Genomic DNA, 12,365 nt, shown 5'->3' on the forward strand with positions numbered 1-12,365 from the left:
AAAAGATTGGAATGATGATGAGAACAAAAAGGCTTCATATGTTTTGGAAGCGAGGAACATACTTATCTCAACTTTAAACGCGAAAGTATTCTACTCAATTTCACACCATACAAGGGCTAAAAGCATGTGGGATGCTCTCCAAACTCTCTATGAGGGAACAAGGAGTTTGAACTATTTCTTATGGAACCCGAAAAATATGTGGATTCCATGCAAACTAGATTCCTCAATTTAATCAACAAACTAAGTAACTTGGGTAAAACCTTTTCTAATAAAGATTGTACTAACAAAATATTATGATCTAAGTGCAGAGAGTGGAAACCAAAGGTCACCGCTATAAAAGAATCAAACAAATCTAGTATTTTAGATATTACAAAACTTTTGGAAAGATAGTCGAGCATGAGAATGAGCTGAAATGACTAACTGATAGCGAAGTAAATTTGAAATGGAAATAGAAAGGTAAAGAAGAGAAACAAGATCTTTTGAAAGCTTCATCATCTAAAAGGAAGAAGTCAAAGGAAGAAAGTGAAAACTCAGACGAAGTAACTTCTTAAAAGGAAGAGATGAGTTTCTTCATCAGACACTACAATAGATACTTAAAGAGAAACAAGCTCAAGCATTATGACAAAAGGACTAGCAAATTTCAGAAATACTCACCCACCTAAGAAAGAAAATAAGAAAAATGATGATGATATCACATGTTACGAGTGTAGAAAATTGGGAAATTATATAATCACTTGCCCAAGCCTCACCAAACATCATAAAAGTAAAGATAAAGAATTTTACAAGTCAAAAGGAAAAAAACTCCAAAGTTCGTAGAACCTACATCGCGTGGGAAAAAGAAGATGAGAGCTCGTCCTCTGATTCTTGCTCGAGTTCAGATGATGAGTGTGCCAACTTTTGTTTGATGGCACATAAGAAAGGTGAAACTGTAAAGGTATATAATTATGATTATGATAATGAGTATTCTTATAATGAATTGTCGAAAAGAAAACGAGAGTGTCGTTTAAATTGAAGAAGGTTATTTTGACATCAAAACCTATCAAACTTCTCCACTTAGACTTATTTGGCCCTTCGCGGACAAGAAGTTTAGGAGGCAACTATTACAGTTTTGTGATTGTTGATGACTACTCTAGATTTACTTGGACGTTGTTTTTAGCCCATAAGGATGAAACTTTCAAGGCTTTCGTTGATTTTTCCTAAGCTTGTCTAAATTTTTTTTGGTCTTAAAGTCATCACTCTCCGTAATGATCATGGTGGTGAATTTGATAACCATCAATTTTAAAACTTTTGCACCGAAAATGGGATTGCTCATAATTTCTCATGTTCGAAAACTCCACAACAAAATAGTATTGTTGAACGTAAAAATCGTATTTTGGAAGAATTGGCTCGAACTATGATAAATGAAATGAGCCCACCTAAGTATTTTTTTTTGCGGATGCGATTAATACTGCATGCCATGTCTTAAACAAGGTGATCAATCGATCCTATAAGACTATAATACCGATCTAGAAGGGGGGGGGGGGGGAGGTTGAATAAATTAGTGTCTAAAAAATTTAGCGCTTTTAAAGGTTGCGAAAGCTCCTTAGACCATAATCGCCTAAACGACGCGTTACTGGAAAGATCGGATATACGTGAAACCTAATAAAATGACTAAGATAAAGCTAATCAACATCAATCTTAGTCAATCGATCAAATACACAACTCCTTGATATGACAACCACCAATGATGAATTAAAACAATGAGAAAACAAGCAAAATATTGACAAACTTGTGTGAAGTTAATCTTATCAAACACTTGGTGGGCACACTACACCAAATCTTAATTTCACTAGAATTGATTGTGTAGAATTTTCCTTAGTTACAACCAAAGTGATTGCAGCTATTTACCAAACAACTTTAATGCACAATAATTAAGTGATATGAAGTTACAAATTAGTTTCACACAAGATTCAATTTATGCAGAAATTAAAGCATTAGAGAAAGAGAGAACAACACCAAATTTGTTTAGGCAGTTCCCCTTTCGTCCTCGCTTAGGGTACGTCTGCCCCCAATTTTAAAACTAGAATTGAGATATTTATTATCAATTGCAAAGTTTATACAAGAGAAGAAATGATCACCAACAAACAATTCTAAGTGTTGTTGTATATCCTATTCACTTCTCTCCTTGATTCAAGTTGAACCAAGTGCATCAAAAGTTCCGAACAAACCTCTGATTGTAGCTACCTTATTGCAAGAACTCCAAGTTCTCCAAAACTCTAGCTCGACTAATTTCAATCGGACATGCGTGAAACCTCTGATTGTAGCTACCTTATTGCAAGAACTCCAAGTTCTCCAAAACTTTAGCTCAGCTGATTTCAATCGCGACACGTTTGAACCCAAACCTTTCTTCATAATCCTTCGATTACTGTTACTCGTTCGAATGAACCCACTGTTCTTTAAACCTTTCACTCGGATGAATCTATGAAGCAAAGATTTGTGCAAAACCCCCCAAATCTTGGAGGACAAAACCCTATGGTTTTATTCAACAAAAAACCACTAAAAACCTATACCAAAACCAAGATTACACAATCCTATTTGGACGTTATCACCATAATAATGCACTATGATCAACAAAAATTGTCATGTGTAGTTGTTGAAACATGCAATGAAGAATGAAGATGAAGATGAACTTTAGTGTATATCTTTCACTTTTCTTGTTGTTATATTGAAAATGAGACTCAAGAGTATATATATATATGATGTATGGACCAAGTAAAAAACACAACATAATTTTTTAGCAAAAATACACAACAAAAAAATGAGTGAAATCAGCGGCTATTCGACCTTTTCACACTGGGGACTCAACCTGTTCAGACCCGCAGCAACACAATTCAAATAAAACAGGTTATGAGTCGACTCAAACAGGAGATGAGTCGACTCATCTTGTTTTTCTAGAAATGAGTCGACTCAAAGACTCGACCTGTTCAGACCCGCAGCAACACAATTCAAATAAAATAGGTTATGAATCGACTCAAACAGGAGATAAGTCGACTCATCTTGTTTTTCCAAAAATGAGTCGACTCAAAGACTCAACCTGTTCAGACTCGTGAGTTACAGAGAAAATGACATGCATGAGTGAGTCGACTCAAAGATTTTATGAGTCGACTCAAAGATTTTATGAGTCGACTCAAAGATTTTAAATGGTCAAAAATGAGTTTTTAAGATGTATTTGGTCAACCCAAACCATTATCTTATGGACCTAAGGTACCAACAATGATCAAGTGCAATATTGACATATATGAGATGCTCCTATATGCATAGACACATTGAATTGATACTTTGAGCATGTTAAAGAATGAATGCACTCTATGATATGATGACACCATCCAAAGTATACAGTATGATCTACTAAAAGGTTTGACATCATTAAAACAAGGACTAAAAACCTTTGCCCTCACATACTCCCCCCTTTTTATGATGGCAAACCGTGGAACAATCTTTCATATATCGCATACTTTGATAGACATCCTCCCCCCTGATTTTATGCATTCCTTTGAAAAAATATGCTATCATAATCATAGGTTGTGTTTCCATTACTTCTCCCCCTTTGACAACATCAAAAAGAGACAAGGACAAGGTCAATCGGAATCAAAATATATTCATAAGCACATAATCAACCACTTTGCAATAGATAACATTAACAACCATTCACATAAAATGAAGTTAATGTAAGAAATATAATCATAAATAGGACACAAAACTAGAAAAAGAAATTTAGTATACTACATAGCGAAGTTTGTTTAACATAAGTTCCAAGACAAATAAACTAAACACAATAACATACAAACATGAAATGCAACAATGGTCCTAATGATGAATGCATGTTAAATATGATTCCTAAGCAAGTTTACACATATTTCAAACGTAGAAATGGATTAAGCTTAGACCAAACCATAAAATAAACATCAAGAAAGTGCATTATATAGAATAAGTACATACATATATAAATGATCAAGATAATTCAAATAGATAGGAATGGTATTACCTCCAATGACGATAAATAATGAATGCCCTCACATAACTCACACTTATCAATGTGATTAATCAAAGAATAGACAAGCATAAATATAAAGCAAGCATCATATATAAATTTAAAAGTGATCCGAGGTATCGAGAACACCAAGTTCCCTACGGATGTGGAAGAAAGATTCGGTCGCAAGTGGTTTTGTGAAAATATTGGTAAGTTGGTTTTTGCTATCAACGTGCTCGAAAATGACATCACCTTTCTCAACATTATCCCTAAGGAAGTTATGCCGAATTTCAATATGTTTAGTGCGTGAATGTAGTATAGGATTTTTGGTTAGATTAATGGCGCTTGTATTATCACACCAAATGGAAATACGTTCAAGTTGAGCACAACAACTACCGACTACAACGTATTCCGCCTCGGCTGTTGACAGAGCAATAAAAACTTGCTTTTTGTTATGCCAACTCACTAAGGAATTTGAATAAAAATGACAAGTACCACTAGTGCTTTTCCTATCCGATTTGCATTCAGCAAAGTCAGAATCAGATTAGCTAACCAAAGAATAATTACTTCCCTTAGAAAACCAAAGCCCATACTTTGAAGTACCACAGAAGTATCTAAGTATGCGCTTGACGACATTTAAGTGTGATTCTTTGAGACTTGATTGATACCTAACACACATACATACACTAAACATAATATCTGGACGAGATGCGGTAAGATAGAGGAGGGAACCTATCATAACTCTATACCTTTTTATATCTACGACCTTACCATTTTCATCCCGGTCCATATTTACCGTAGTAGGCATTGAAGTCTCGATTACTTTGGAGTTTTCCATGTCGAAGTGCTTGAGTAACTCATTACAGTACTTCGTTTGGCTCACAAAAGTTCCTTCTTCAAGTTGCTTGATTTGAAGTCCGTGGAAGTAATTTAACTTCCCCATCATGCTCATTTCAAATTCTCCTTGCATCAACTTAGAGATTTCCTTGACCAAATTTATGTTAGTAGATCTAAAAATAATGCCATCTATATAAACTTGAACTAAATTAGAGTGTTTTCCTTAATGCTTAATAAAAAGGGTTGTATCAACCTTCCCTCTTGAGAATACTTGTTCTAGTAGAAACTTGCTAAGACGCTCATACCAAGCCCTAGGGGCTTGTTTGAGACCGTACAAGGCACGCTTAAGCTTATAAACATAGTTAGGATGCTCATAGTTTTAAAACTGGGAGGTTGAGATACATAGACCTCTTCATTAATGTCTCAGTTTAGAAAAGCACTCTTAACATCCATTTGAAATAATTTGAAGTTTTGAGAACAAATATAAGCAAGCAAAATCCGTATAGCCTCGAGTCAGGAGACCAGAGCATAAGTCTCCTCATAGTCGATGCCTTCCTCTTGGTTATACCCTTGAGCAACAAGGAAAGCCTTGTTACGAGTTATAACTCCGTTTTCGTCTAACTTGTTCCTAAATACCCATTTAGTACCAATTACGCGATGGCCTTGCGGAAGGGGGACAAGATCTCACACCTCATTTCTCTTGAACTGATTAAGTTCCTCTTGCATTGCTAAAAACCAATGTTCATCGAGTAATGCATCTTTGGAGTTTTTAGGCTCAATTTGAGAGACGAAAGCGAAATGGTAACAAAAGTTACTTATCTTTGACCGTGTGGTGATTCCCTTTGAGATATTTCCTAGAATATTATCGATGGGATGATCCTTAGAAGATTTCCATTCCAAAGGAAAATCATTGTTATTAATTGGATGATCCTCCTCTTTCTTTTCAGATACATGATCTGACTCCTCCTCAACTTTTTTCGAATTGGGTTCGACACTATTTTCTTCTTGATATTCTATTATATTTTTCGAAGGAACATCTGCACCATCAACAAAAGTACCTTCTTCGACAATTTTCGGGTAAGATTCATCAAAGGAAACATGCACGGATTCTTCAATGATACGTAACCTTTTGTTGTATATCCTATATGCTTTACTAGATTGAGAGCATCCGAGAAAGATGCTTTCATCGACTTTTGAGTCAAATTTACCAAGATTTTCTTTACCATTATTTAACACAAATCATTTACATCAAAAGACATGAATATGTGAAATACTAGGTTTACTTCCCTTTAACAATTCATAAGGAGTTTTGATGAGAATAAGACGGATGGGTATCCTATTCAAGACATAACAAGCCGTATTTATGGCATCTGCCCAAAAATATTTAGGAAGGACATTTTCATTGATCATAGTCATTCCAAGCTCTTCTAAAACTCGGTTTTTACGTTCCACTACTCCATTTTGTTGTGGAGTTCTTGGAGCGGAAAAATTATGATCAATGCCATTTGTTTCATAAAATTTCTCAAAGAGGTGGTTTTCAAATTCACCTCCATGACACTTCGGGTAGTAACTATGCTAGTGTTCAATTTGTTTTGAGAAATCTTGGAAAACTTTTCAAAAGCGGAAAAAGTGTCACTTTTACTTGCTAAGAAAATGGTCCAACAAAATCTAGAGTAGTCATCTACAATAACAAAAACATAGTAGTTTCCACATAGACTTTTAATTCTAGATGGCCCAAAAATCTCTATATGGATAAGTTCAAGGGGTCTTGTTGTAGAAACAATGTTTTTAGATTTAAAAGAGATCCTTGTTTGCTTTCCCATTTGGCACGCATCACATAAGTGATCTTTTGAAATTTTGATTTTGGGTAGACCAACTGTAACACCCCGATAATAATAAAATAATTATTTGAATTGAGTTAATAATTTAATTATTAATTTAATTAAATAATTGGAAATTTTATTATTATTATTTTTTTGGATTATTATTATTGGAAAATATATATATGTTGGAATAAGGAAAAGTTCTCATTTGGAAAAGCATTTCACGTGAAAACAGAACAGAGAAGCATCGTGAGAGAAAAGGGAAAAAGGGCAGAGAAGAGGAACTGAAGAGCAAAGGTTGGAGGACGAAAGCTTGAAGCTCAAAGATTCTGCCGGATTGTTAAGGTAAGGGGGGTTTATCGTCGATTAATGGGTATTATGGGATAATATGTAGTGGGTAGTGATAAGCCGTTAAGTTAGCCCTAATTGGAACTGTATATGCTGAAATTGATGTTGGTTAAACTGTGTAAAATTTGTAAATTGAATCGGTAGTTGTGTGAGTCTTGAATGTTAGACTAGGGCACGAATCCCAATTGAAAACTTGAATCGGCGCTACCAATTTACCGGACGAATTGTTCTGTTCAGAGATGGTCGTAGTTGAGGAAACGGCCGGGAAACCGGATAAACGTAAGCTGACGGAAACCTGGAAATAACTCAGAAAATCTGAGTCTGCGCGCGAGCGGTCGACCATAGGGTCGGCGTGCGCTGACCCGTGAGGCATGCGCTGACTGCATGCGTCGACGCATGGTAGTTTTGCGCCGACCAGTAAGCTAAGCGTCGACTGTATGCGTCGACGCATAGGGCTTTTGCGCTGACTCCCTCCAGTTGAGCAGAGTCTTTGCGCCGACCTGTGAGCTTTGAGCTGTGGAAAAAATTGATATAGTACGTTGCAGAGTGGAAAAATGGATATTTTAATGTTGTGTACTTAATTGAGAGCTGGCCTATGTTGGCACATGATGTGATAGGGATTATACCCCGCTGTTGTGAGCAGTATAAGTATTAGTAGAGAGTGCTAATACGGTGTTTAATTGACTTACATGATAATGATGTGTTGATTGATGTATAAGGGCATGCCTAATGATGTGTATGCACATATATTACCTGTGTTGTAAATGGACTGTTGTATGGCTTAGAGTGTGAGCTTATGTCCGTTGTGAATTGTTGTTGATGCTGCATTGCTAGATGATTAGCGTGTATGGCATAGCCTTCGGGGCTGTAGCTAATTCCCATTGTGAGGAATTAGTGAGTGAATTGTTGTGATAATTGCTGTTGATGCTTGCATACTAGATGATTAGCTTGCATAGTCTAGCCTTTGGGGCTGTAGCTAATTCCCATAGTGAGGAATTAGTGAGTGAATCATTGTGGAGTCTAGCCTTTGGGGCTGTAGCTAATTTCCATTGTGAGGAATTAGTGAGTGAGTCATTAGATCTCAATGAGTGGGACTAGTGAGCTTAGTAGCCGTATCCGGAGGGATCGGTGAGCTTGAACTGTATGTTCAAGAAGAGTCGGTACCGCATTTCATGGAGTCTCATTGCATAATGAATGCATGGCATAGCCTGTGGGGCTGTAGCTAATTCCCATTGTGAGGAATTAGTGAGTAAATCGTTGTGTTGTGTTGTTGGTGTTGAATATGGTTTGAGGATTATACATATGATATATATTATTGTTGAATATGATGTTGGGACGGATATTGCCGTTGCTGAATGCGTAGTCTGGTTAGGGTGAATTGATGTGTTATTTACTTAGCATTACATGTTGTTCTATAATGCTTATTATATTGATTGAGGAACTCACCCTTACAACCTATTTTTCAGGTAACGAGAAATGAGTCGAGTAGAAGCTAATGCTTGGAGTCTAGAGTAGTTCTTATGGGTCATGCTCTGATAGATGTAACATCGGGCGGGAACACTTTGATTATTATTGTTGTTGTTGTTGAACTAAATTACATGTGATGTTACATGTTTTGGCATGATTGAGTTGATCTCTATCCGCTGCGTAGTTGTGCAAATACTTTATATTTAAATTAAATAAAAGAGCATGACTGTTATATTGGCTATGGTGTGGAATGTTGTGTGACACCCTTGGTGCACTAGTACTCTGATTTTATGTTTATTATTTTAATTAATTTTTGGGGTATTTAGAAGGGTGTTACATTAGTGGTATCAGAGCATAGTCGGTCGTGTCGAGTCGTAACTATTCTAATTCCCCTGTACGGGATAGGCGTTGTGTAACCCTATCAGTACTTATTGTTTAGCTTGTTGGGTTTTCAGAATAGAGATGGCTGGAAGAGGTAGAGATGATGCTGCGATTGCTGAGGCTCTGGGAATGCTAGCTGGAGTACTTGGAGGAAATCAGAATGTTATGGGAATGGGAGCTGCTCGTCAACTGAGTGAGTTCCAGAAGAACAATCCTCCAATGTTCAAGGGAGCATACGATCCAGATGGTGCTCAGAAGTGGTTGAAGGAGATTGAGAGAATCTTCAGAGTAACTGAGTGTGCTGATAACCAGAAGGTCAGGTTCGGTACACATATGCTGTCAGAGGAAGCTGATGATTGGTGGGTTGCTACCCGCACTGAGTTGGAATCTGCTGGGAATGCTGAGATTACTTGGGCTGTGTTCAGAGAGAGATTCCTGAGGAAGTATTTTCCAGAGGATGTTAGAGGGAAGAAAGAGATAGAGTTCTTGGAATTGAAGCAGGGTAACCGGTCTGTTACTGAGTATGCTGCTAAATTTACAGAGCTGTCAAAGTATTATACTCCCTATAATGAGGCTGCGGGAGAATTTTCGAAATGTGTGAAGTTTGAGAACGGGTTGCGTCCCGAGATCAAGCAGGCGATTGGATATCAGCGAATCAGGGTGTTTTCTGATTTGGTTGACTGTTGCAGGATTTTTGAACAGGATTCCAAGGCTAGAGCAGAGAGCTATCAGCAAAGGGTTGATAGGAGGGGTAAGAATCAGGTTGATCGTGGGAAACCGTATGCAGCTGGCAAGGGTTTCCAGAAGCAGAGTGGGATGAAGAGGCCTAGTGGGGGAGACTCTAGTGCTCCTGTTAAGTGTTATAGATGTGGTCGGGCTGGACATCGTGTTCATGAGTGTACCAGTGCTGAGATGAAGTGTTTCAAGTGTGGAAAAGGTGGTCATTTGGCTGTAGAGTGCCGGTCGAAGAATGTGACTTGTTTCAACTGTGGAGAGGTGGGTCATATCAGTCCACAGTGTCCTAAGCCGAAGAAAGAGAATCAGTCAGGAGGCAAGGTTTTTGCTTTATCGGGTTCTGAGACTTCTGCAGATGATCGTTTGATCCGAGGTACGTGTTATATTAATGGCTTTCCTCTTGTAGCTATTATTGACACAGGTGCGACTCATTCTTTTATCTCTTTGGATTGTGCTGTGAAACTTAAGTTAGGGATATCTGAGATGTTTAGTAGTATGGTGATTGATACTCCTGCGAAGGGTTCAGTGACTACTACTTCAGTTTGTTTGAATTGTCCTTTGAGTATTTTTGGTAGAGACTTTGGGATAGACCTTGTGTGTCTCCCGTTAGTGCAAATTGATGTTATTCTGGGTATGAACTGGTTGGTGTTTAACCGAGTCTATATCAACTGTTTTGATAAGACTGTGATTTTTCCTGAGATTGAAGAAGAAAAGAGTTTGTTTCTATCGGCAAGGCAAGTGAATGAGGAAGTAACTGGTGGAGCAGAGTTGTTTATGCTGTTAGCGACTTTGGAGGCTAAAGGTAAACTGGTGATTGGCGATTTAGCTGTGGTGTGTGATTTTCCTGATGTGTTTCCGGAAGAAGTGAATGAGTTACCGCCAGAGCGTGAAGTTGAGTTCTCGATTGAATTGGTACCTGGTACTAGACCGATATCGATGGCTCCGTACCGTATGTCTGCTGTTGAGTTAGCTGAATTGAAAAGTCAGTTGGAAGATTTGTTGGATAAGAAGTTTATTCGTCCAAGTGTGTCACCGTGGGGTGCACCAGTGTTGTTGGTTAAGAAGAAGGAAGGTACTATGAGGTTGTGTGTGGACTACAGGCAACTGAATAAAGTGACGATCAAGAATCGGTATCCTTTGCCGAGGATTGACGATTTGATGGATCAGTTGGTTGGTGCGAGTGTGTTCAGCAAGATAGATTTGAGATCTGGGTATCATCAGATACGTGTGAAGACTGAGGATATTCAGAAGACTGCTTTCAGAACAAGGTATGGACATTATGAGTATTCTGTAATGCCTTTTGGTGTGACTAATGCGCCTGGAGTATTCATGGAATATATGAATAGGATTTTCCATCCGTATTTGGACAAGTTTGTTGTGGTGTTTATTGACGATATTTTGGTGTATTCGAAATCTGAAGAAGAGCATGCTGAGCATCTGAGGGTGGTTTTAGAAGTTCTACGAGAAAAGAAGTTATTTGCTAAACTATCCAAGTGTGAATTTTGGTTGGAAGAGGTTAGTTTTCTTGGTCATGTGATTTCCAGAGGTGGTGTTGCTGTCGATCCTTCTAAGATAGAAGCGGTATCTAAGTGGGAAGCTCCTAAGTCTGTTGCTGAGATTCGAAGTTTCCTTGGGTTGGCCGGTTATTATAGGAAGTTCATTGAGGGATTTTCTAAGTTGGCGTTACCGTTGACGATGTTGACCAGAAAGGGGCAAGCGTTCGTTTGGGACTCAAAATGTGAAGAAGGTTTCCAAGAGTTAAAGAGGAGGTTGACTACTGCTCCTATTCTGATATTACCGAGTTCGTCGGAATTATTTGAGGTTTATTGTGACGCTTCATTGTTGGGTTTAGGTGGTGTGTTGATGCAGAATAAGCAAGTTATAGCTTATGCTTCGAGACAGCTAAGGGTTCATGAGAGGAACTATCCGACACATGATTTAGAGTTGGCAGCTGTGGTATTTATTCTGAAGTTGTGGAGGCATTATTTGTATGGGTCAAGGTTTGAAGTTTTCAGTGACCATAAGAGTTTAAAGTATTTGTTCGATCAGAAAGAGCTGAATATGAGACAGAGAAGATGGTTAGAATTTCTGAAGGATTATGACTTTGGTTTGAATCACCATCCGGGTAAAGCAAATGTAGTGGCTGATGCCTTGAGTCGGAAATCATTACATATGTCTATGTTAATGGTTAAGGAATTGGATTTGATCGAGCAATTTAGAGACTTGAGTTTGGTGTGTGAAAGTACTCACAATAGTGTTAAATTGGGAATGTTGAAGTTAACGAGTGGTATTCTGGATGAGATCAGAGAGGGTCAGAAATCCGATATGCTTTTGGTTGATAAGTTGACTTTAGTGAATCAAGGTCAAGGTGGTGAATTCAGAGTTGATGAGAATGGGGTTTTGAAATTTGGTAATCGGGTGTGTGTTCCGGATGTTACCGAACTTAAGAAGAGTATTCTTGAGGAAGGACATCGTAGTGGGTTGAGTATTCACCCTGGAGCTACGAAGATGTATCATGATTTGAAAAGGTTATTTTGGTGGCCGGGAATGAAAAGAGAAATTTGCAAGTTTTGTGTATTCCTGTTTGACTTGTCAGAAGTCGAAGATTGAGCATCAGAAGCCGTCTGGGCTAATGCAACCGTTGGCTATTCCAGAGTGGAAGTGGGATAGTATCAGTATGGATTTTGTTTCTGGTTTGCCGAGGACAAATAAGAATTTTGAAGCCATTTGGGTGATTGTGGACAGGTTGACAAAATCGGCTCATT

The sequence above is a fragment of the Lathyrus oleraceus genome, chromosome 4 (assembly GCF_024323335.1).
Source record: "Lathyrus oleraceus cultivar Zhongwan6 chromosome 4, CAAS_Psat_ZW6_1.0, whole genome shotgun sequence".
Taxonomy (NCBI): domain Eukaryota; kingdom Viridiplantae; phylum Streptophyta; class Magnoliopsida; order Fabales; family Fabaceae; genus Lathyrus; species Lathyrus oleraceus.